This window comes from Macrobrachium nipponense, chromosome 44 (assembly GCF_015104395.2).
Source record: "Macrobrachium nipponense isolate FS-2020 chromosome 44, ASM1510439v2, whole genome shotgun sequence".
NCBI lineage: Eukaryota > Metazoa > Arthropoda > Malacostraca > Decapoda > Palaemonidae > Macrobrachium > Macrobrachium nipponense.
Genome location: NC_087221.1, coordinates 39,446,404 through 39,473,839, shown reverse-complemented (window position 1 = coordinate 39,473,839; position 27,436 = coordinate 39,446,404). Strand labels below are relative to the sequence as shown.

At 38.0% G+C, this 27,436-nt stretch overlaps 1 protein-coding gene across 1 annotated transcript in view; it reads right to left on the bottom strand.

Annotated features, from left to right (window-relative positions):
• The window catches only part of LOC135204206 (filamin-A-like), a 275,259-nt gene that overhangs the window by 153,369 nt on the left and 94,454 nt on the right, over nt 1-27,436 (bottom strand).

The following is a 27,436-nucleotide window of genomic DNA, read 5'->3' as shown; positions in this document are numbered from 1 at the left end:
GCGATCTCCAGTGCCTTCGTGTTCTTTTCGTACCCAGCATCCTCTTGAAATTATCATCACACTCAATAATGGGTGTAAATGGAATGCAGAAAATACACGAGACAGATATCTCAACAGTACAGATCTTCACAGTTGGTGCCTCTATTCAAAAATATTTTCTTTGCACTTGGCCTTGATAGCAAACTCGATAACCTGACTGGGAAAACTAACCAATTAACCATTTCTCAGCTGAGGCTGCATTATCGAAGATCCTAAAACTTGAGGAAGCTCTGTGAGACTATACAAGTCATCACAACAAATTCAGCCCATTCTAGAACAAGGAGTATTCATCTTATTTTTAAATGTCTACCTGATCCTCCATCCTTTTTATTTCTGAAGCGTGACTATGGCATCATAAGATATAAATTTGATAATTCAGATACCAATACGTTTAGCATATATGAAATTCTCTCTTCCCCAAATCATATTAATTTTTTTATCTTTCATTAGAAAAATATGACATATCAATTACATAAGTAGGATGTTACAAACTCTTACAAAATTATATACTTACAATATTTACAAATTACTAAGGATTAGACAAAAATTATAAATCAAAATCAATAAATTTTTGACTAAATGCATTTGCAATTTTATCTTTATATAAGTTTCTTAATAATACACATTAGATAGATGTGAACGAAAGGCTAAACCACCCACCAATTGACGACAAACTGAAAATGCTTTCAAATTAGCCAATAAAGAAATCCCACAAACACATAAAAAAAACATAAGGATGGCCCTCTGCTGCCAAAACTGAACAGCCAAGCACCACCATGGGCACAGGCACTACCTCACCCCCTCCCCTCCCCGCCCGCCTTCCCTTGTCTTCGAGTCCTCCTTAAGGAAAAGCGCTGTCCCTTTAAGGTCATCCTCGAGCGCCCAGCGCGCATAAGCACTTGCAAATTTGGACGCCTCGGCCAGCCGCCCAAGACACCACGAATTTCTCTCGACAACACGGCACTTGAAGGGAAAGCTTCAGTCAGATCTCGCTTGATAGAATTCCAATGACCTATGGTTCTCTCTCTCTCTCTCTCTCTCTCTCTCTCTCTCTCTCACTTTTACGTACGTCATTAACAAAATAAATATGTCCTTGGATGCATTTATACACTGGGTATATTTATTAGAAAATTAATACATACACTTTTGGTTATATCTATACATTGGATAGATTCATTAATAAGTATTAATCTTGTTTACTGGATAAAATTGTTAATAACAACGTAAGAAAATAGCATTCATGAAATTGCGAATCAACTTACACCAACACATACAAATGTATTTAAGGGTTGTTACACAGAGGCTGTGGTCTTCTATGAAGCTGACAAAATCTCGCTCCTCTCTCTCTCCGATCTCTCACTCAAAACTCTCTCTCTCAAATCCCTCTCTCTCTCTCTTTTCAAATCTCTCTCTCTCTCTCCTTTAAACCGTTACTATACAGTAATCCACAGAGCAAAAACTGAAGAACCACACGAACCACCAACGAGCATAAAAACGCAAAACACTCAGCAACAAAAATAACCCTCCGAGCAGTGCTTATTAACATCCCTGTTCAAGAACTTTTTAAAAACTCGTCTTAATCATGTCCCGTCCTTCGACACTCTTGCCCAAATTTCCTCAGATCTACAGCCACGTTAAATATGGCCACCAATGCGCCTATTGACAAGTTTCCAAGACTGTCCTGTGAACGACGGTGCAAAGATAATGATGGAAGTAATGAGGGTGTGACTCATTAATAAAGAAGAAGAAGAAGAAGAAGGTGCTAGGACGCATGTACCCATACGAAGAGCATTCCGAGAGGTGTTGGATCAAGCACACAAAACTGACTTGCACGTTTGGTGTTTGAACTCTACACTCGGACGAACACAAGGTTGTTATAAGACTAATCTTGTTAGGGAGGCTGACCTCCTCAAGAAAATTTAGAACTTGTAAATAAACAGTATATGTGTATGCGTTGTATACATATAATATATTTATATATATTATATATATATAGATATATATATTATATATATATACACACACAAACATTTTTATTTTTTACATATTTCTTATATTTAGCTCATTTTAAAGTTTTTTTTTTTACTTTTTTCTTTTGAATTTTCCCTTTACCATTATTACCTAGATGCTCTTACGCCACTTTTAGTAACAATAATTCCACGAATCGCCTTCTGAAAAGCTGTGCGCAGCATACCCAAGTCTAAATATAATGAAGTTCCTGACGCAATGTACTCACACGGAAGTAACACAAAAGTAAAGAATGCACCTACGCTTAAAATAATAAGGGGTACGGTATAAAGAAACATCCACTTAAGCGCTTCTAACCAAGAAACGTTGCTAGCAGTCCAGCAATATGGCAGCAAACAATGGACAAAATACTTGCTGATATGTCAAGGAGCGTTTATTTTAACTGATGACGTATTAGTAATTGGCAAAAACAAGAAAGACAATAGACACACCATAACACTGGCGAAAACTCATGATCACTTGAATACGGAGTTTAAAGGCCCAAAAGTGATGTATTAAATCTGAGTGTACACACAATAAGTAATTGAAACCGTTCAGTCGAATGGCCCAAGAAATGGAAGGGGAAAAAACGCAAATTTCAACGCGAATATTTCGAGTAAACGCAAGAGATAATTAAAATACGTCCATGATCATTATGTCCTCTCTCTCTCTCTCTCTCTCTCTCTCTCTCTCTCTCTCTCTCTCTCTCTCTCATATATTTATATATATTATATATGTAATTTATATACATATATATACTATTATTATGAGAGAGAGAGAGAGAGAGAACGCGAGGAGAGCGAGGAGAGATGAGTGGGTTTTGAGAGAGAGAGCGAGAGAGAGAGAGAGAGAGGAAGAGGCATAATGTGTGTACCAGGCCCATTTCTTGATTTTGCATGAATTTATGATTCATGAACGTATTTTATTTTAATTCTCTCTCTCTATATAATATATAGATATATATATATATATATATATATATATATATATATATATATACTCTGTATATCCAAATACAACTATCCTATGCCGACATGTGTACCACAGGTATTGCGCTTCCCATGCCTCTTCTCGCTCAGCCCCCCCCCCCCCCCCCCCATCCCCGCTAACCCCTCAATATTCTCATTTCGAGCGAACAGTCAAATAAATCCTTACTACTAAATCAGTGAGAATGTCTGTCTGTCTGTCTGTGTCTAAAAACGTCAAAGCGTTACTCTCATACTTGTGGTTTTACGAGCGATGTATTCTGAGCGTCAAGAGGAAGTGGAAAAGCAAGTTAAGTGTTGCAGGATACACGAGAGAGAGAGAGAGGAGATAGAGAGAGAGAGAGAGAGAGAGAGAGAGTGAGAGAGAGAGAGAGTCTGATGAAAGGTTCCATCTCGGCGAATGTGAGGATCACCTCGTCGAAGCCGAGTCCAATTTTTATTGCATGCAATGCTGCTTTATATTTTCTGAGAGAGAGAGAGAGAGAGAGAGAGAGAGAGAGAGAGAGAGAGAGAGAGAGAGAGAGAGAGCACATGAGTCAGTCGCTCGCGTGTTGATGAAACAGTGCCAAGTGTGCCACAACTCTACCTATTGAGGTGATGGCGGTGGCACTACCCGCCGTATGACCCCAAACCACAGACTCGCTGACGAGTACGAGAGGAGTTTCAATTCAGGTATCAAGGAGTAAAATAAGAGTCTCTCTCCCTCCCCCCCTCACCAATTCCTCCCCCGTGCAATAGTGAAATTCCTCCCTCCCCCTCACCAATTCCTCCCCCCGTGCAATAGTGAAATTCCTCAAAGTCGGGCTTTCCGCAGAGACACAAGGCAGATGAGTGAATTCTGCACCTTATTCGATGTATCATAGATACAATGAGTACGCTTTGGAAGTATTTCTTAAGCTTCTTTTATTTATTAATAAATAAAAAAAAAATTAAACGGGATTTACAATCAGTTTATAAAGATATTGATTGTAAATAAGGTGCATTTGAGTTAATCTATTACAATTACTTATTCAATAAACATATTGAATGACAATACTTACGTTTTCTCGATCACAGTAATGAAAATGTTTAACTGAATAGAGCCTTTGAAAACCAGAAAAAAACTCATAAACACTCTAGGTCTTTAAAAAACAACCAACTGACAGTGGACTTTAACACTCATGAACTATTTAAAAGAAAAGTAAAAAAAAACTACTGTCATAACGAACTCTAGCCATAATTAAGAAGCTTTAACGCTTGAAAGATTCCTTACATAAGTTGAAAAGCAAAATTACAAATAAATCAAATTAACAGCAACAAAAAACTAACATTGCATTGGATGAAAAAAACACCAAATAAATAACTAAAACAAATCCTAGAATATTGTAAAAAGATAGATACAAAATCAACATGAATATAAAAAACAAACATAAAAAAACTGGTTTCAATCTCCTGATCAAATTATCAGTTTAACAGGCCTCCCAAATTTAGGATGTCAGTTTCACGTTTCAACTGGGCAAGATCAAGTGACAGCAAAGAACTTCCAAACGTCAGAAATATCATTAAATGTATTTAATACTTCAAAAGTGACGCGATCCCCGTAGAGCAAATTCATGATGCAGTACTTTCAGGACACTACGGGTTACAAGAATCATCATATAATTCACTCGCAAGAAATACGCAGCCCACCCATCCACCTGCACCTCTCTCTCTCTCTCTCTCTCTCTCTCTCTCTCTCTCTCTCTCTCTCTCTCTCTCTCTCTCTCTCTCTCTCTCTCTCTCTCGGGGTAAGAGGGGGTTAAATTGAGAATCAAGCGTCCAATGATGTGTCTTTTGTCAGGGCTTTGAATGTTCTCTTCATTCCTTACTCTCTGTATTATATAGTATAGTATAACTTAGTTTTGTATTGTGGAGAGAGAGAGAGAGAGAGAGAGAGAGAGAGAGAGAGAGAGAGAGAGAGAGAATTATGTGTATATAAGAACTGAGAGCGAGAGATTTTTGTGTATAAGAATTGCGTGTGAGAGACAGACTGGAGAGAGAGAGAGAGAGAGAGAGAGAGAGAGAGAGAGAGAGAGAGAGAGAGATTGTTTTGTGTGTGTGTGTGTAAGAATTGCGTGTGAGCGACAGAGATTGTAGTGAGAGAGAAAGATTGCTGCGTGTATGAGCGAGAGATTGCTTTGTGCGTGTATAAGAGAGAGAGAGAGAGAGAGAGAGAGAGAGAGAGAGAGAGAGAGAGAGAGGAATCTAAAACCCAAGAGGTTACAAACCTCACAAAAGACGAGAAGTTGAATGACAACCGAGGATACTTATATGCCGAAGAATGGGTGAACATATTATAAAAACTTAACAACAAGCGAAGTGAATGAGAAAACCAGGACACAGATAGAATACCGGGGAACAAGAAAAGGCAAAGAAACTTCAAAGGAGATGAAAAGAGAGAGAGAGAGAGAGAGAGAGAGAGAGAGAGAGAGAGAGAGAGAAGAGGAACTGCCCGAGATAAGTGGGGCTCTGAAGAGCGCATGTATCTCTTACGAAGTGAAGAGGTGAGTGTGAGGTGGCGTGGGAGGAAGGACTGAACAAGAAGGTGAAGCCAAAATGAAGGGTCGGATATTCAAGAGGATGAATGAGGTAGGCCGATTTCTCTCTCTCTCTCTCTCTCTCTCTCTCTCTCTCTCTCTCTCTCTCTCCTTACCATTATTCCTCTCTCGGATGGACTAATAAGTCTTTGAGACATCCTAATCCTTGTAACTCTTCCTCTCTCGAGCTCTATCCCCCCGCTTCTCCTACTCTCCCCTCTCTGTCTCTCTCTCTCTCTCTCTCTCTCTCTCTCTCTCTCTCTCTCTCTCCTTGCCATTATTCCTCTCTCGGATGGACTAATAAGTCTTTGAGACATCCTAATCCTTGTAACTCTCCCTTTCCCTCTTTCCAGCCATATTCCTCTCTCTCTCTCTCTCTCTCTCTCTCTCTCTCTCTCTCTCTCTCTCCAGCATATCAGTTGATCAAGTTCTCGTCACCTGGTTGTTGTAACGCCGGTTTGAGAGTCATCAGTCAATCAATCAATTAAAGGTCTCGTTTTTCTAAGTTACATATTTAGCACGAGGTCTGTCTCAAATTGTATCGTTCTTTTATTAACTATTTTTTTTTTCAAATTAAAAATAGTGACTAAAAAATACATCCCTCCACCCTATCTTACCCTACAGAAGCGAACATTCATTGAATAAATCACTGGTTACAAAAAGGGTTTATCTGTCGATTTCTAATCATATATAATTCTACAACGAGAATTTGGATTTCAACGTCACACAAAAAATCATATAAACAATTTTTATAATAAACGGAAAAAAATGAAGTTTTACACCTGCATTAATCCTAAACCACAAAGCTATAAAATACCAAGAAATAGAATATGGTCAGAAGGAAAACAAATCAGATACAGAATACAATATCTGCTGCTTTAAAACAATAAAACAACCTTGGGTGTTAAGATTTTTTTTTTCCGCAAAAATCTTGGAATAGCCTGAGGGTGAATCAGCGGATTTTGAGGATTTCCATAACTGATGAAGCTGCAAGTCTTAACTCCTCCTCCTCCTCCTCCTCCAGTCAGAACCTGGCACTCGTGCATTCAAATATGAGCAAAAGTCTCTCTCTCTCTCTCTCAACACACACACTATTACAAACTATCATATTTTTATCTTCGCTAAGAGAAATCTCATTATTGCTAGTCTGCCTATCATATTACTGAAAACATCTGACTATTCGAGCAAAATCTCTCTCTCTCTCTCTCTCTCTCTCTCTCTCTCTCTCTCTCTCTCTCTCTCTCTCTCAAAACACGCGCACACACATACACACTCTCATAAACTACATTGTTTTTACCTTCGCTAAGAGAAATCTCATTCAATGGCAGTCTCTCTTTATGATTACTGAAGACATGAGATTATTCACCAATAACTGCAAGGTCACACGAAATATCGAATAGAATTATTTTAAAACTATTGATACTTCTATTCAAAGCAAATGATGTCAAAGTTTTTCTCCTTTATCAATCAATAAAAAACGAAAGACAAATCGTTAATGCAAAGCATCTGGCAGAACAAGAAGCATATGGCACGCATTGACAACACTTGAAACAGCACAAACAACAAGGAGGTTCAAATAGTTATGACATTAATGGGATCATACATTCGCCTGTGGATTTATGACCTTACAAAATGTATTCAACGACTGACCTGTTGTTCTTGAATGCCCAAAATACCATAATCTTGAATTCAGACAAGGAGAGCATATCTGATGCCAATGCTCAACCAACCTACAAGAGCCTAACTCAACCCAAAAGCTCCCTTCACCAATATAGTAGAGCCTAGTACTAATTCCACTAACAATTTAACACGCAAGAAAAGCTTACTCAACAAATCTTCACTCAAAAGGCAGCTTACCCCGAGAATAACTTTCATCCAAGAAGAGTTTAAAAATGACTTTCATCCAAGAAGACCTTAAAATAGCTTCCATTCAAGAGTTAAAAATGACTTTCATCCAAGGACTTAAAATGGGTTCCATCCAAGAAGTTTGAAATTACTTCCATCCAAGAAGGGCTTAAAAATGACTTATTACAGGCTTAGAATCACTTTCACCTAAGAAAGCGCTTAGACTAAGTACTTTAAGCCCAGAGCTTAATAATGACTTTCATCCGAGAAGGATCTTAAAGCTCTCCCAAAAATCCTTCACCCAAGAAACCACACCCTCCCTCCAACCAAAGAACCACCTATCTATAATAGATTCACATCAACCGTGCATTTGAGATCTAAGCCAGTCCCTTACGATTGACTGTTGATAGCTCACTCTCGAGAGTTCACATAGGCAGGATGTATGTTCCACATCTCTTGACGGATACTTTTGAAAGACGTATCCCTCAGGAGAGGTGGAACACAGATACTACCCATGTGAACCCACTCGAGAGACTGAGCGTTTCCACTTGGCTTATCAACAGCCAATCAGGAGCGTTGTAAGGGACTGGCCTAGACATCAGATGCACGGTTGATGTGAATCTACTTTAGTACTAAATCCTTTACAAAGAGGAGAAATCTATCTACCTCCAACGCCTCTCCGGTAACGCAAAATGCCTTCCTAACCAACAAAACAGTACCTTTCACTCAAGATGAGTCTATTTACCCCAAAAATCCCCACGGGGAGCCTAAAAAAAAAACTCACCCCCCCCCTCCAACCTCTCATAAGGGTTGTCGACACCTACGGCCTAAATAAGAACTGTCTGAGATAACCAGCAACATTAACCCAGACTCCTAGACCATTGCCCTAGACCGACTCCATTATCACTTTCATGCATTCGCCATCTTGACCTTCTCGTAAATTGTTCACTGAATGAGAATGAAAGCCTTTTTGAGATCATGAATGTAAATTCTCTCTCTCTCTCTCTCTCTCTCTCTCTCTCTCTCTCTCTCTCTCTCTCTCTCTCTCTGTCACAAAAGGTAAGGTTATTGCCTTCGCGGTGAATTCTAATTGCAACAACTTTCACCGCCTGTCAAAACAATATTTCGTTAACATTGCATTATAACCTTCTAAGGCGAGTATGAGCTACTTACTTATGAACTTATTGTACATTTTATACACTATATATTATATATATAAAAGGTTACAACACATTAATAAAATATAGTCACAGACAACCCTCCGTCTACAACTGGTCCAATGCTCGATTTTTTTTTCTTTTTTTTTCCCCGCTGTCCGAGTCGATCCTGTTATATTTTTAGTACTATGGCACTCCAGCAGATTCTATTTATATACAACGCACCGCCTACATACCCAGAAACAGATACAGAGATTTATACTAAAAGCAAATGTTAATAGCTTCAATATTATATATCTGATGCTGTAACTTTAATGATATTTAATGCAAAAGTTATTTTTCACTTCTTCGTACACAGCTAAACCTTGTAGTAACTTTAAGCCCTTAACATTGACTCCGATCAGCTTATTTCTTTAAAAGTATTAGCTCCAGTCCCCTTCTGCAATTTTAGCCAATTCCTAACAGCCCTTACCTGGACGTTCAAGGCCTCTTATAGTCTAATCATGAAAGGTAGATAAAAGCCCTCACTTTCGCTCTCTATCCTGCGGCCTTGACGATCGTTCAACAAGGGCTTTTGGCTGGATTCCTTAAAACCTGCGATACTAAGTGGTTGAAGTGCTATGACGCACAGAGAGAGAGAGAGAGAGAGAGAGAGAGAGAGAGAGAGAGAGAGAGAGAGAGAGAGAGAGATGAAAAACGCGCACGAAGCTCGGAAATATTAGCGAATGAAGAGAATTCACGCGCCTAACATCCTGTAACGCGGACGTTAAGGCAAGAATTGATGTTTCTACCCAACAGTGCAAGACCCCATGCTGGCATAAGGCCAGTATAATCCACTACGATGACCCCTGGTGGTTTTCAGCCTCCATCCAATACGACCCGCTGCCGCTTGAACCAGACCCCTAATTGTTGTTTTATGCTGCGCTGTCCTTAGCATCACACGTCGAATGTTTAAAAGAAAAATGTTTTCATTAACACTCTTTTTGTCATACGCAGAGACGTAATCCCTGCACTTATTCCCTTGAGAAACAACCTGGTAATCTACATTCTCTTGGCGAAGTCTGGCTTCATTTCGCAGTAGCAACAACAACAACAACAACAACAACAACAACAAAACAAAGACCCGCATTAGGCTTCCACACACTCCCCTACTGCGGCAGCGTGGTAGGACGGCAGGGGTTTTGCAGTCGGAACTGGGGCTCTATGTAAATTTAGTGCGGGCAGGTTGAATCTAGGAGCAGACTCAAAATAACTACCTAACTTTTTTTTTTTTAATAAAAGAGGGCCTCACAACGAGTTGCATTCAAGAGGGAATTATGTCTAAAGCATGAAGAAGAATGTCGCGTGGTTTAGGTTTTTTGTGTACAGGTGATATCATTTATTTAAAACGATTCGTGTCTAAAACAAACAAAGAGGAGAGTTTCAGGATTTTGGCAACAACTGTTGAGCTAAAAGGATCCGTGTTTTAGAACAATATGATACTTGGGATCTTAGTCTAAAGGCGAAAATTACTTATTTACTGGCTGATTAATGAAATTTTTATATACAAACAATGCCACTGTACCTTACGACATACCACAATGACCTATCGCTAACAAGAGAGAAAACAAAAGCGCTCGGAATTTTTAACTCTGTCGTTTACACGCCAAACCAAGCATCACACTGACAAGAATCCATTTTTAAAGGGACAACAAACAAACAGTTTTGGCACCGTGTGGCCCGTCTTCTTCCCGCAATTTCTAAACCAAAACAAAGATCTTTTTGTAAACACCGGCAATGAAAGGGGAATAAACACTCCCCGTTTCCTTGACGGCACGACCTTTCAGTGTATGACTTGGGCACGGCACTGCTTAAATCTGAAGAAGTGACGTGCCGTACTGTATTACACGTTGATCTAACTTTTTCCTGGTTGCTCTAGTAATATAGGTCTAACTTTCTCTTGGTTGATCTAATACAGGGTCTAACCTTCTCCTGGTTGATCTAGCAGAAGTTTAACTTTCTCCTGGTAGCTTTAGCATAGGTCTAACTTTCTCCTAGTTGCTCTAGAAAAGATCAAACATTCTCTTGGTTGATGTAATATACGGTCAAATCTTCTCCTGATTGATCTAGCATAGGTCTAACTTTCTCCTGAATGATCTAGCATAGGTCTAACTTTCTCCTGAATGATCTAGCATAGGTCTAACTTTCTCCTGAATGATCTAGCATAGGTCTAACTTTCTTCTAGTTGTTCTAGAAAAGGTCTAACATCCTCTAGGTTGATCTAATATGGGTCTAACTTTCTCCTAGTTGTTCTAGAAAAGGTCTAACATCCTCTTGGTTGATCTAATATGGGTCTAACTTTCTCCTAGTTGTTCTAGAAATGGTCTAACATCCTCTTGGTTGATCTAATATAGGTCTAACTTTCTCTTGGTAGATCTACCATAAGTCTAACTTTCTCTTGTTTGATCTAGCAGAGGTCTAACTTTTACCTGGTTGATCTAGCATAGGGCTAACTTCCTCTTGTTTGATCGAGCATAGGTCTAATTTCCTCCTGGTTGCTCTAGTATGGATCTAAACTTTATCTACAGCTGATTCACTTAAGGTAGATCCCTAATGCCTACGAGACGTTTGTTTGGCGGGCGCTGATTGGCTGGGAGCTGCCTACCTCCCGGTACCAGCCAATCAGCGGCCGCCAAACAAACGCCTCGTAAACATACGGTTCATCCAAGAATCTATCTTAAGTGAACCAGCTATAGTTGACCTAGCACAGGTTTAACTTGCTCCTGGTTGTCCGAACATAGGTTTAATTTCTCCTGGTTGACCTATCGTACTTAACTTTATTATTATTTTAGTACAAACATGTTCAAGTGGCGCAATCTACAAAAAATGATCTTGCTAAAGTCTGCTGTCAGAGAAAAAAGTAACTATTTGCGAAAAGAGAAAGAAAAATTAAGAGTTGAGTAAAACACATAAAAATATAGATTTTCGCATCTGACTTCAGAAACGAAGTGAAACCGTCACTGAAACATAACCCAAAACCCATAACATTTGGAACAGTCACTTTTAACTTCCAACACAGGCTAAAGATACCAGAACACGATTGAAAAGGAAATAAAAACCGATGAAATTTAGGCCCAAACCTACCTCGCCTATGCCATGCCAAGCTTACTCGTGACGTCAGGTTTCGTCATCTAAAATTGTCGAGTTTCGTCTACTACAGTAGATTCACATCAACCGTGCATCTGATGTCTAGGCCCATCCCTTACGATGCTCCTGATTGGCTGTTGATAAGCCAATCGCAGGGATGAAAACTCTCAATCTCTAGAGAGTTCACTTAGGAAGGATGTATGTTCCACCTCTCGTCTTTCAAAAGTATCCCTCAGATGTTGAACATACATCCAGCCTATGTGAAATCTCGAGAGAGAGACTGAGAGTTTCCAGCCCTGTGACTGGCTTATCAACAGCCAATCGGGAGTGTCGTAAGGGATGGGCCTAGACATCAGATGCACGGTTGATGTTAATCTACTATAGTAGACGAAACTCGCCAATTTTAGAAGAAAATGTCCGATCTAAATTACTTTAAAAAATACACTTACTCCTCCAAAGAGGGGTGCTAGAGATTTTGAAGCACTCTTCCACACACACATACATACATACATACATACACACACATACACACACACCACATCCACTTCAGTGATTAAATATTGTGGAGATAAACTTTCCAGTTTTTGAATCGACGTAATTGTTATCTATGTTGTGGACTTATCTCTCATGCTGATAGAAGGATGCAATACAAATTTTGGTAATAAGTACTTCATCCATTCATAAGGCACCATCAAGCCATTCACAGCTATTAGGAAGGAGGTTTTTTTTTTTTTAAAAAAAAAAAAAAAAAATAAAACAAAAAAAAAAAAAAAAAAACAAAAAAAAAAAAAAAAAAAAAAAAAAAAAAAACTCTGAAAAAATGAAGACAGACAACAACGCTACAACAATCCACAACCACATGACTGCAACAAGCTGCAATGAAGAGTTATACCCGAAGTATTTAAATACTGGGACAAAAAAGGCTATTAAATCAACTCGACCCTCAGGCTCCGCAAAGAAAAGAAAAAATAATAATAAGATCTTGACAGCCATGACATCACCCATAATTATTACGTTCACTCGGCTGCATTGTCAACATGGCACATCCGGTCTTTTAATGCGGTTAAAGGTGTGATGAGCATAATCGAGAAATTTATGGGGAGAGAGAGAGAGAGAGAGAGAGAGAGAGAGAGAGAGAGAGAGAGAGAGAGAGAGAGCGTTGGCTGCAGTAGGGGTCAGAGAGGTTAAAAGTAGACATAATTAAGTAATTAAATATGTAAAACTTTCTTAGGATAAAGTATTCCTGGCATAAAATTACTCTTGTGCAATTAATCAGCCAGAGAGAGAGAGAGAGAGAGAGAGAGAGAGAGAGAGAGAGAGAGAGAGAGAGAGAGAGAGAGAGATAAGCTGACTTGTTTTGCCGTATCGCATGTGATATCCTAAGAAATATCACCAAGACCGCTTGTGCCATCCTAAGAAATATCAAGACAAGTATATTTTATCATTAGTTTTTTCTTTATTTTCTTTTCTTATAACGATATTTAAAGACAAATTTGACAATGGATATATTTTCAAATATCTAGAGAAAGTCGTTCCCCGGAGCGAGTCTTGAGCGCTTAAAATACTGTGTCAGTATATTCTCTCTCTCTCTCTCTCTCTCTCTCTCTCTCTCTCTCTCTCTCTCTCTCTATCCATTCAATGGCTACCACATAAGCCTTCATTTTCCCTACCTCATATATCCGTATTAAATGTAACTGCTATTTATACCCTTAACGTGATACGTACTCGCAAGTTCTACTCATGTACGAGTAATTATGAAAATAATAAAATGCACTCGACTATTACGTGTGATCCCCAGTGTCTCCCATATTAAGTATGACTACTATTTATACACAAAAGCACAAATGAATTTACCGCCATAACGTGATACCTGTACTACCCGTGTATGTGCCATAAGGAAAATAATGACAATAAACGAATGGGAGGAGGATGTGAAAGTGACAATACTTTATCTCAACTATTACATTTAACCGCCTTGTTTATCTGCAAACGAAGGCTTCTTTTTTTTTTTCTCCCCACCCCCCCCAAAAAAACGTCATATGTGCCCTTATCATTTAAGAGCTTTGTGTATCTCCACTAGTTCATTTAACAGCTTTGTTTAATTGTAAACAAAGAACGTTTTCCATCAACATGACATATGCACATTTAACCTGTTTTTCTCCACTACTAAATTTAACCACTTTTTTTTTTTTTTTTTTTTTTTGATAGTGATGCGTGCTTAACAATTACCCACTTTCAGGATCTCTACTAAGACTTTTACCCTTTTGTTTAACTGTAAACGCACTTTTTTTTTTTTTTTTTTTTACTTGGAAGTGATACCGTGCTTTAACAAATTTTTACCCGCCCTTTCAGTATTTCGACTAAGAATTTTACCCTTTGGGGTTTCACGGTCAACGAAGGCGTTTATTGTTTCCCTTTGGTTGGCTGAGCTGGCTTTATGTCAGCACGGGCTCTTGCTCACAGAGCAGCCCGTAATTTTCTTCCTAACACGCGACATGCGGTCAACCTACGGAAAAAGTCATAATAACAACAACTGATTCTGAACAAGATCCATAGTTGTATATTCCCTAGACCTTGCTGAACAACTGCACCGTAAGAACTGTGACATTTCGATGCTGAGAGGGGAACTGGGTACCCAGTAAATATGCCCCAATGTATACGCAGCAGCAGGCATCTGGCAAAGAAAGCACCATGAGTACGATCAAAAGCATTTGGACCCACCCCTAACCCTAGAAGAGCGAGAGAGAGAGAGAGAGAGAGAAGAGATGAAGAGAGAGAGAGAGAGGAGAGAGAGAGGAGAGAGAGAGGTTACAATAGCCTCGAATGATTGTTAATTGTTAAAGTAAGGCCAAGGCGTTGTAAAATTCTGTGGGGCTCTTAATATGTCCGGTACATATTAAATATTAATCTAAAAACGGGGAACTTAAAGAATAACACAAGTCCAAAAACTCGCAAACGACAGCGTGCAACGTGCATATTATTAACATTAATAGCTTCAAAAAATAGGAGGGTATGTGTGCAAGGTACATAGATACATGACATGCAAAATTCTAGAAATAAGAAAAAAATTAAGAAAACGAAAGAGAAAGTAAAGTTCAACTAAATAACCAATGGAACAAAGTGGCATAAATGTTTTTTTAACAATAAATGCATTATCCCATTCTCCAGCAATCACGAACAATGTGGCACAACTACGTATACGTATAATATAAATGCATTATCTCTTTCTCCAGCAATTACGAACAATGTGGCACAACTAAGTATACGTATAATATAAATGCATTATCTCTATCTACAGCAATCACGAACAATGTGGCACAACTACGTATACGTATAATATAAATGCATTTATCTCTTTCTCCAGCAATTACGAACAATGTGGCACAACTACGTATACGTATAATATAAATACATTTATCTCTTTCTCTAACACTCGCGCGCATTCACTTTATAAACAGCCAAGCAGAAGCAGTTTCAGAGATTTCACTTTTGTCCCCGCGTCCTTACGTCCGAGACAAGTAACCCAAGAAGGAAGGAGGAGGAGGAGGAGGAGGAGAGAGAAATATTGCAGTCGAGAAATGTACGAGGGATATTTCTCGTCCTCATTAAATACCGCCAGGGAGGAAGATTCCCCCACCAGACGGGGAAAGGAGAGAGGGAGGCCTTCTGCCAAGATCTTAAATAAAAAAAAAAAAAAAAAAAAACTCCTGAACAGGAAGGTTTTGCCTTTGTTCTCTCTTTTATGAAAGTCCCTATGATTGACATATATAACCTGAACGCACGTAATGTCATTCATTAGATGAACGTCAACGCAAGTGCTTGAATTTTCGACGACGAGTTTGGTTGTGATTATTTAATTCGAGAGATATATAATTTATATAAGAATCAGAATACATGACAAAACCATTAGTGTTTGTAATTAATTCATTGAAAATAACAAACCCACTGGTTTGGTAACTAATTAATCCAAAATAACAAACCCATTAATTTGGTAATTTATTAATCCAAATCAACAGACCGATTAGTTTTTGTAACTAATTAATCCAAAATAACAAACCAACCCATTAAGTTTGGTTACTGATTAATCCAAATCAACAAACCAATTAGTTTTTGTAACTAATTAATCGAAATTAATAAACCCATTAGTTTTGTAACTAATTAATGTAAATTAAATAACCAGTTAGTTTTGCAACAAATTAATGAAAATGGACAGACCCACTAATATGGTAACTAATTAATAAAAATTTACAAACCCATTAGTTTGGTAACTAATTAGTCCAAATCAACAAACCCATTATTTTGGTAAGTAATTAATCCAAATCAACAAACCCATTAGTTTGGTAACTAATTAATCCAAATCAACAAACCCAATAGTTTGTTAACTAATTAATCGAAATTAACAGACCATTCAGTTTTTGTAGTAATTAATCCAAATTAACAGACCAATTAGTTTTTGTAAATAAAATCATTAATGAAAATTAAGATAACCACTAATTTGGTAACTATACGGTAACTAATTAGTTGAAATGAAGAAACCCGTTAGATTGGTAACTAATTAATCCAGATTAACAGACCAATTAGTTTGGTAATTAATCAATCCAAATTAACAGGCAAATTAGTTTTTGTAACTAATTAGTGAAAATGAACAGACCCATTGATCTGGCAACTTTATGGTATCTAATTGGTCGAAATGAACAAACCCATTAGTTTGGTAACTAATTAATCGAAATTAAAATTTAAAAAATCTTTAAGTAAACAAGCTACTCCGATGAACGTAACCAAAGATGACAAATTGGCGCCTACGACAACGAGAATGGTATGGACAGACAAGCATTCTTGCTGTCTGTCTCGTATCGAGGTAATGAGAGCGAAAAAATATGCAGTCTCTTAGATACAAATTTCTGTCCCAAAAACCTTCGTCTTTAAACCTCAAACACCTGTACAGGTGTTTCACAGACGATCATCATTACCATTTAGGTTCCTCCCAGTCGCTTTTTTCGTCACTCAAGTTTTCTGTCAAAGAAAACTCTTGAGATGGCTGTCCGTCTGCACTTTTTCTGCTCGCCCTAAGATCTTAAAAACTACTGAGGCTAGAGGGCTGCAAGTTAGTATGTTGATCATCCACCCTCCAATCATCAGCCATATCAAATTGCAACCCTCTTGCCCCAGTAGTTTTTGTTTTATTTAAGGTTAAAGTTAGCCATGGTCGTGCGTCTGCCACCGTTATAGGTTCCAACAACACAGGCCACTACCTGGCCGTGGCTGGAAGTTTTGATCAATTTCATAATAGAATAATAATAATGTTAATGGTAATTACAGAAATAAAACACGATGTCAACCATCTTTACCTAAATTTCGTCAGTCTCATTTGTGTGAACAGTATCAATGTTTAAACCTTTACTTGTGTGGGACTGACATCATCTCACGACAAGACAACATTCCAAGCACAAGGAACCTCGAAAGCTCAAGCAAATATGCAATGGATTACTACCCAAGCACAATTAATATATATCTTACTTAAATTTTTATCTATTTATTTGTTGAATTATTTTTCTTTTTCCAATAAATAACCTCTCCTCTTTCGTTTTCCTATGACCTTCTGCGTGCTTGTATGCTTGCTTGTATGGTGCTTTTACGTTGCATGGAACCAGTGGTTATTCAGCAACGGGACCAACGGCTTTACGTGACTTCCGAACCACGTCGAGAGTGAACTTCTGTCACCAGAAATACACATCTCTCACCCCCTCAGGGGAATGGCCGAGAATCGAACTCGCGATCATCTAGGTGGCAGGCCAAGACTATAACGACCACGCCACTGAGGCGCTCCTATGCCCTTCTGTCACTCCTTCCAAATAAGCACAAAAGAATAGGGTTCGTCTTTCGATTTTTTTTTATGAATTTAAATTATCAACTGGATATGAAAGTAGGAGTTCGAAGTCCCAAGTAAATTAATGTTTTGCGAGAACTGATGCTCTGCATTCCTGGCGATTTTATCAGCTGTGGCAACAGACTATGTCATCGCTCTTAATAATTTAATATTTTCATAGTCATGCATCTCTCTCTCTCTCTCTCTCTCTCTCTCTCTCTCTCTCTCACAACACACATAGAATATATCATAAGGAAAATCTTAAGACTGCCGAAAGATGTTTGGTTGTTTTAAAACATTTTTAAGTATTTTTAATTAAAACAAACACACACACAAACACACATTGGAAGCATCCTCCTACAGGAAACCAAATTAAAGCATTTTTAACGTAATCATATACATAGACCAAAAAACAAAGAGCAAGATTTATAAAATAAGCAAAAATGACATCATCCACAAAGCACGTTCGCTCTCTCTCTCTCTCTCTCTCTCTCTCTCTCTCTCTCTCTCTCTCTCTCTCTCTCTCTCTCTCTCAACCTACCATAAGAGAATTTCTGACAGTTGCTGATTCACTTAATATTTTTATGATGTACAACAGAAACATTATATATATATATATATATATATATATATATATATATATATATATATATATATATATTCTAAATTATCCAAAAACTGTGTGTGTGAGAGAGAGAGAGAGAGAGAGAGAGAGAGAGGAGAGAGAGAGAGAGATCTAGTATTACGACGTCTGTGCCAAGCATATAAATCTTGGGGAGCGTCTATCTGGGAGTGTACTTTCCAAATGTCTGAGATAAAAAGAATATAAACGAATAAAAACCTTGACTAACATTACGGATGAAGTTTCTGAATAAAATCTCATATAAAATTGACACAAAAAATAGTAAACTCCCTTTCTTTAAAGATACGCTTGGGAAAATATTATCTAGTCGTTATAGTAGTAGTAGTAGTAGTAGTAGTAGTAGTAGTAGTAGTAGTAGTAGTAGTAGTAGAGTAGTAGTGGTGGTTGGTAGCAGTGGTAGTAGCGATGAAATTTAAGACTATTTTACGATATATTAGCGTGGGACATGAATTCTTATATAAAAATGACAAAATAAAAATCACAAACTCCCTTTCTTTCTTACAGGGTATGCTGGGAAAAAATCGTACATATTCGTAGAAGTAGTACTAGCGATGGAGTCTAAAAGACAGTTTTTTTGGGGGAGTTGGTAGTACTATAGTAGATTCACATCAAGCGTGCATCTGAAGTCTAGACCAGTCCCTAACGACGCTCCTGATTGGCTGTTGATAAGCTAGTCACGGGGCTGGAATCTGGAAACTATCAGTCTTTCTCAAGAGTTCACATAGGGAGGATCTATGCTCCACCTCTCCTGAGGTATACGTCTTTCAAAAGCATCCCTCAGGAAAGGTGGGACATACATCCTACCTATGTGAACTCTCGAGAGAGACTGAGAGTTTCCATCCCTGTGACTGGCTTATCAAACAGCCAGTCAGGAGCGTCGTAAGGGACTGGCCTAGACATCGAAGACACGGTTGATGTGAATCTACTGTAGCAGTCAGAATTACAATGACTACAGCATCCGAACGAAAAAAAAAACACCGCTCTTGGAACGGTAACATCACTTTCATTAATCTCTATATCAACGACAGTCGCATGACAAAAGCATCTGGATGACGTATGGACAACCCTTAGAATATCTAAACACACCAACAAAGCGATCGGCCCGTCAGATGTCACTAAGGTTTGTTAAGAACTGCATCACTTTGTGGCCCATGACAATATATCCTACTTGTGACTGGACACTTTTTATCAGGACGTCCTCTTCCATATAATGCACCAGAATACCCAGAGAATAATGTGTTTCAAAGAAATAGATACAAATTGTCATAAAATTTTTATAAATTGTCATAAAATTGTCTTAATGTAGGAAATTTGTCCATAAACCAACACATATAGTATATATATATATATATATATATATATATATATATATATATATATATATATATATTATGAGTAGCATCCTAACCTAACAAACGTGGGGACCGAAGTACAACTCCTAGGCGAGGACAGTTTGTTGAGGAGGCTTGCTCTCTCTCTCTCTCTCTCTCTCTCTCTCTCTCTCTCTCTCTCTCTCTTTGCAACTCCTTTTGCAAATTACGAACATGGTCGTTAGTAAACTATGGTGGGCCGTAACCAGCGCGTTAAAGGGTTGAAATCTGAAGAGCCATCTTCTAGTATATGAATACAAATGCTCGACAACAAACCTATGCCACAATAGCACATACTACGGTACCACTACGTAAAGAAGCAAATAAATAAGCAACATTCCAATGATTGACATACAAGAAAAAAATGTAGGGTTTTATGCGGTAAACTTTTACACTGCAGTTACTATTCTTATTCATATCATTATTATCATTGTTGTTGCTGCTGTCTTATTGGTTGCTGCACTGGAAGACTGACTGATTGATTGATGTTCATTATACTGGCTTCGAAAATACCGAATGATTTATGATCATTATAATGGCGTCGAAAGTACCAACATTTTTAAAGTTTCTGCAGTATATGTTTTCGGACTATTAGCAGTAGGAGTAATAGTAGTATTTACCGTGTGTGCTAAAGAAATTATCTATGGAAACTCTATACACACTCCGAAGAAAACTCCTTCAGGCCCCACTTTGAATGCAAATGTAATGACATGCATAGAAGTATATGCACAAGTGTGTTCCAAATAAGATGCCACAAGTAGAGCCTCGGAAAGGTAGTGGTTATGGGGGAGGGTGTAGAACAGATCGGAGGGGGTCAGGGTATAGGGGCTGAGGGATTGGGGGCTACCCAAGGAGTGGGGGGGCCGTGATGAACACAGCTCCAAGGTCACAGGAGAGCAAAACCTTAGCGCCACTTTCACCTAGAGGTGATTCAACTCGCTGAAGTGACATAGAAGCGCGCACACACGTGTGCGTGTATACACGTGTACACCAAAACCCAGCCTGCCTAACAGTGTGTACATTCAGGTGTAAATACACAGAGGTTAATTACCCACAGTAAATAAACCCTCTTATGTATCATATTCATAAGCACTTAACAAATCAACTTCACACCGTCTTCGCTACAAAGCTCCGATGAAGTCGAAATTCCCACTCCGACATATGGCTATGACTCACTCTACTCTTCTGGGTCAGGTCAGGTCAGGGGGTGGGAGGGTGAAGGGTTCCGCCACGTTCAAGGGAGAGGCGGCCGCGTTTCTCCTTTAAAAACATATGTTGCATAAGAGAGGGCGAGATGTAGAAAGGAAGGGGCGCAGGTGGGTGAATAACTACGGAAGGGAAACTAATTAATACAAATTACATTGACAACACTGGAGGAATCAATGACAAATTAGGAAAAAAAGACTATTACGATTTTCATATGAGAGAGAGAGAGAGAGAGAGAGAGAGAGAGAGAGAGAGAGAGAGAGAGAGGCCCTCATCTGTTTGGATTTTGACGTTAAATTCTTGAAGGAATTATGAATTATGAAAAAGAAAACCATTACGATTTTCATATGAAAGAGAGAGAGAGAGAGAGAGAGAGAGAGAGAGAGAGAAAATTACCTGAGGCCCTCACCTGTTTGGATTATGACGTTAAGTTCTTGAAAAAAAAATATTATGTTATTTTTAACCTCTGGACTGGATACACGGTGAGAGAGAGAGAGAGAGAGAGAGAGAGAGAGAGAGAGAGAGAGAGAGAGAGAGAGACTCACAATGAAGATTACTCAAATATTGTAAAAACGAAAATAAAAAGCCAGTGTAAATTACTCTCAACCAACGAAGTTTATCGAAGAGATGCGACGCTGTAAAGCCATTTTAAATTAACTGGTAAGAATTCGTCCGAAATTAATATGAAACTCATGATTACAAATTCCTGGATGTCATCTAAGCAATTACCTGTACAAATAAACCCTGAAGAGGAAATGCCTTCAAGACGAAAAAAAATCTTGTTACAATTGCAAAAAAAAAAAAAAAAAGATGCATCTGCAACACTGCACTAAATGTGCAATTTCCTAAACATACAAACGGCACTTGTTTGAGTAAATGACACAATAGGCATTACTACCAACCTCGAGATATATAATTATTATATATGAAAAAAACGAGCTAACTTTGGAAACGCTAATTGGTTTCTTACTTAAGAAAAAAAAAATCTACAATCAGGCGAAACAGGTTTCACAATCAGCAACATTTTTCAAAGAGAATTTTGAAATTATTCACAATACAGAGAAATTATTCTAAGAGCATTCGTATGCAACCCAAAATAGACTATCTAAAATAAAGTCAAGAAATAGTCAGTCTAATATATACAATTCTACAAACAATATATTATACATAGCTCTCTGCTCTCACGTGAACCTTCGTGCTACATTGAATGAATTATGTATATATATATATGTAGAATCATATATATATATATATATATATATATATATATATATATATATATATATATATATATATATATATATATATAATATGTATATAATACATAACATATATATATATATATAAATATACATATATATATAATACCATATATTATATATATATTATTTATATATAATACAATATATATATATAATACATATATATATATATATCATAAATATATATACGTATATATATATACTATATATATAAAATATCATATATATATATATATATATATACATATATATATATTAGCAACGCACGATAAGTTTATAACACTGAAAAACGCTCACCAATCAAAAGCAATGCCGGGTATAGATCAAACTGTCAGCAGGGCACAACCTTATGAAAATTGTTGTGCCATAAACAAATTCTCTCTCTCTCTCTCTTTATACAATGGGCTGCGATCATGAGTGTGAATGTGGGGTTCCAATTTTCTCCATCTGTGTCCCACTTCAGCGTCATCAAGTTTATGAGAGGGTGGGGGGGGGGTGGGGGGGAGAGAGAGAGAGAGAGAGAGAGGAGGTTTAGGGGAGTGAGGTGGAGGGAAGGTGCTTCCATTCGAAGATGCTCACCTCCATGAAGTAGGTAGGAGGTCTTAAGGATGGGCCTTATCGGTAGCGTGAAAATAAAAATACAAATATGAAAGTTGCTTGAATGATGGTCATGGAAATAAAACTCTCTCTCTCTCTCTCTCTCTCTCTCTCTCTCTCTCTCTCTCTCTCTCTCTCTCTCTAATTCAAACCTCCCCTTTCACTCTCTCAACAAGACACTGAAACATTCTCAAATCAAGATCTGAATGGTGGCGTGTTCCTCTCTCTCTCTCTCTCTCTCTCTCTCTCTCTCTCTCTCTCTCTCATACACAAAATGTACACGTTTTTTCGTCCAAGACATAAATCATATGTATCAGTTGCTAAATATACATCAATAAAACAGCTGTTTACCAGCAATATCGACTTATTGCTTGAAACCGCCCCTTTGACATAATTTAAAACACCCAACCAGTCAATTTTCTAAAAAGCTACTCCTTCAATATGACATTTTTGTATCACTTTAAAGAAGAATGTCCTTTTCCTTCATAAAACATTAAATTCCACGAGTAGTTTAAGCTATAAATATGCACGGAAAAAAAAGGTATTGATCGAGACACATCACAAAAACTCGATTGGTAAAAAAAAAAATAGAAATAAAAAAACACCATCAGACGTGGGTGAGATTCTTGTTCTGGGAAGCATGAAATTTCTTTTTCAGTAAAATAGACCTATTATCTAAACTGAATGCTCGCTGGTACAAGTTTTTCCAAAATGGAGTGCTGTGTAAATCTCTGTCAAAGACATGCCATCTGTAAATGTCTTTCAAAAGAGCATGCTGTGAGTGCTATATCTTTCAAAAGGGCATGCTGTATGGGTATTAGGCTCTCAAAAGACCATGCTTTGAATCCAAGTCTGTCTTTCATGGAGCTATGGCGTTTTGATAGTCACAGACTTACAAACCCACATGCTGTGGGTACAATTTTCCCTTTTCCCAGTCCACATGCTATGTAGTTTGTTTGTTTGTATGGTGTTTTTACGTTGCATGGAACCAGTGGTTATTCAGCAACGGGACCAACGGCTTTACGTGACTTCCGAACCACGTCGAGTGTGAAATTCTATCCCCAGAAATACATACCTCTGACCCCTCAGTGGAATGCCCGATAATCTAACTCGCGGCCACCGAAGTGGCAGGCCAAGACCAAACCGATCACGCCACTGAGGCGCTTACATGCTATGTAGTCTTTGTAGCCTTTCAAAACAACATGTAGCCATGCCCAGTCTTTCAAATGAGTATACTGTGTGCACATTCTTTCAATGTTCATGTTGCATGCAACGTCCAGGGGGGGAGGGGAGGGGGGGGGGGAATACTTTGTATAGAGAATAAAGCGATATGCATAGTCTCTGTCTCTCTCTGTCTCTGTCTCTCTCTCTCTTCTTCTTCTTCTTCTTCTTCTTCTGTTATTTATTATACTGTGTACGCATTGTGCCACACACGATCAAGAAATCTCTCACTTATATTAAAAAAACTTCTTGTGTACAAACACGCGCGAGTCTTTCGAGATCAAAATAATTATTTATTTCGCGTAATCAACCACCCGTCACTTCAGGCAACACTGCCACGTCCTCATTAGCATTTGCCAAATGTGGCAACCTTTTTTTTTCCCCTTCTAGCACTCTTCCCCCCAACATCCCCCCCTGCTCCCCTCGCCCTTCCTCTGTCAAGTGGAGTGATACAAAACCATTCCCAGTTTTAGTCATAACTTGTGACATTTTATATATATATATATAATATATATATATATCTATATATATATATATATAATATATATAAAATAGAGAGAGAGAGAACTGGTTAAGACATTAAGAGTGTCTAATGATATCTACGCGATTTAGTCTAGCAACTATCCGGCTATAGAATTTACACATATATATATATATATATATATATATATATATATATATATATATATATATATACCATATACCTAAAATGGGTCACAACGAGGCTCTAACAGCAAACAGGGTGAGCGGGTGATTGCTTGATTATGGAATACATTAGTTTCAATCTATACATCCAGAAATATTCATCCACTAATATACGTACTAAACATACATAAAAGCGAGTGTATTTACATTTGACCCTGACACATTGAAGGCCAAGCGCTGGGACCTATGAGGTCATTCAGCGCCGAAAGGGAAATTGAGTCAGTTGCATCACGAGACAACTGACAGGAGAGGGTGGATAGTAGGAAGGAAGAAAGATAATATGAACGGAGGTACTGTAAAAACGAATTGAAGGGGTAGCAGCTAGGAGCCGAACTGACGCTGCAAAGAGCCTCAAGGAAGCAATACCTACAGTGCACCGCGTGCAATGCACTAAATGCGGCATTACTCCATTACGGAGCCTACTCGCATGTAACTTTATACCGGTAAATGCTTGTTTGTTTGTATGGTGTTTTTACGTTGCATGGAACCAGTGGTTATTCAGCAACAGGACCACCGGCCTTACCTGACTTCCGAACCACGTCGAGAGTGAACTTCTATCACCAGAAATACACATCTCTAACCCCTCAGTCGAATGCCCGGGAATCGAACTCGTGGCCACCGAGGTGGCAGGCCAAGAACAAACCGACCACGCCACTGAGGCGCTATACCGGTAAATGCGCTTGTGTTTGGACCACTTTCTTTTAACACTTCGCGGAGAACACAAGAAGCCATTAGCCACTTCAGTCTTCACGAATTCCGGGTAACAATTTCGAGCAGCTGTATGTAGAAGTGGAAAGGAGAAAATCAAGAAGAGATTTTCGAAAGGTTGGCACAGAACAGTTGTTGAGTTTTTTCTGAAGTTAAATGTCTTACAAGAAGAGGAAGATTAACGATGCGCTAATACTACGAGGGTCGTTTTCACTAACCTGTATTAAGTGGGGTAACTTTAAGAAAAAAAATAGATCTCCAGCTTTTAACTCCAGTATTTTCAAAAAGCTGATTCCAGTGTTAAAACACGGTGAATTTCAAAATTACATATTTTCTAATTCTGTAGGAAATTTGATATGCTACTGAACAATTTAAATGTTTTAACAGATTCTGGTATTGTTTATCTAAAACACAGACGTGAATAATGTAAATAATTCAGAAAAAAAAAACACTAGACTGAGTAGCCTTTTCAACGTATCCAGTAAATCTCAACATTTTGATTTAAAAATGGGAAGAGATAGGAGATAACAGGTTACAAATTTTACTTTCTTCTAACCTTCTCAATATATATTATATATATATATATATATATATATTATATATATATTATATATAATATATATATAATATGTATTGTATATATAGTATATATACTATATAGATATATAGATATATATATATATATATCGGAGGTAAACGCGTAAGTAAATATTTACTAGACCCGTACCTTATGTTGTTAGCCAACGAAAGTATTGTACTCAACATACCCAGACAACCTAGTGACTTACTTATGCAATTTTCCACTCTCTCTCTCTCTCTCTCTCTCTCTCTCTCTCTCTCTCTCTCTCGCTCTCTCTCTCTCTCTCTCTCTCTCTCACACCCATTCTCAATTAAAATTCCCTCCGCCTCCGGACATACAGCAAGACAGCTGTCCTTAACAGCAGAGCCCCAGCACGACAGCAGTTAATATGAAATCTCCACAGCAAAGCAGAGGACACCCGGGGGACAAAACTCGTCCAGAAAGTGTCTTTAGAAGTTCTTAATGAGAAGCAAGAAGAAGAAGAAAAGTTGCGTCAGTCGAGGATATGACGGACAGGGAGAAAGTACCTTGGCACTTGGCGTCATTCTTCGGACTTTACCTCATAACTTTAGAACGTATCCACATACACTTCAACCACCCCCCCCCCCTCACCCACACACACACACACACACACGTACGCACGCGCACGCGCACACAAACAGACATGCAGGTGCTCTACTCAATTCATTCTTAATTCTCTGTGAATGTTCTACTAATGGAGAGAGAGAGAGGAGAGAGAGAGAGAGAGAGAGAGAGAGAGAGAGAGAGAGGAAAAAATTAGTTTTTGATTTCTTTTTCTGTGAAGTTCTACCAACGGAGAGAGAGAGAATTACTATTGTTTTTCATTCTCTACCCTGACTGTAATGAAAGGCAGATGGATTACAGCTGGTAATTGGAAAACACTTACATCCACTTATTTCTCGCTAATCTTTCTTTACAAATAAATCTAAAAAAAAAGTAAAAATGTCGAGTGAGAAGAAACTTCGTGGGAATTCTCTCTAATAATTAATTTTACCTCTGAGAAGTTTCTAATTGCTAAACCCTGCCAAATCTTGTCCGTTTTTTTTTTTTTTTTTTTTTTTTTAACACGGGTCAACGGCTCTTATGCTCTGCTCCTAGTGAGAGCGAGTTTGCCTCTACAGAAAAGAGAAGAACTAAAAAACAAAAAACAAAAAAAACAAAAAACAAAAATCCTTCGTATGGATTTTGAAATGTGTACAAAACCAATTCTTATCAAAAGACTTAAAATAAAAAAATAAAAAAAACAAAAAACAAAAAACCTTCGTATGGATTTTGAAATGTGGACTAAACCAATTCTTATTAAAAGACTTAAAAAAAAAAAAAAAAAAAAAAGTCAGGTATCTCAGAACAACTCTTCTTATTAAGAGATAAATAAAAAGAAGTCTGATTAAAGATTTTAGTACGATTAACGAAGACATACCAATAACAAATGAATAAAGACTATACCTTGTTATACAACAAACACCAGCAAACAAACAGTCTTAGAAATATGGAATCTATGACCATACTCGTATGTGCTATACATGGGAGGGTTAACCCCTA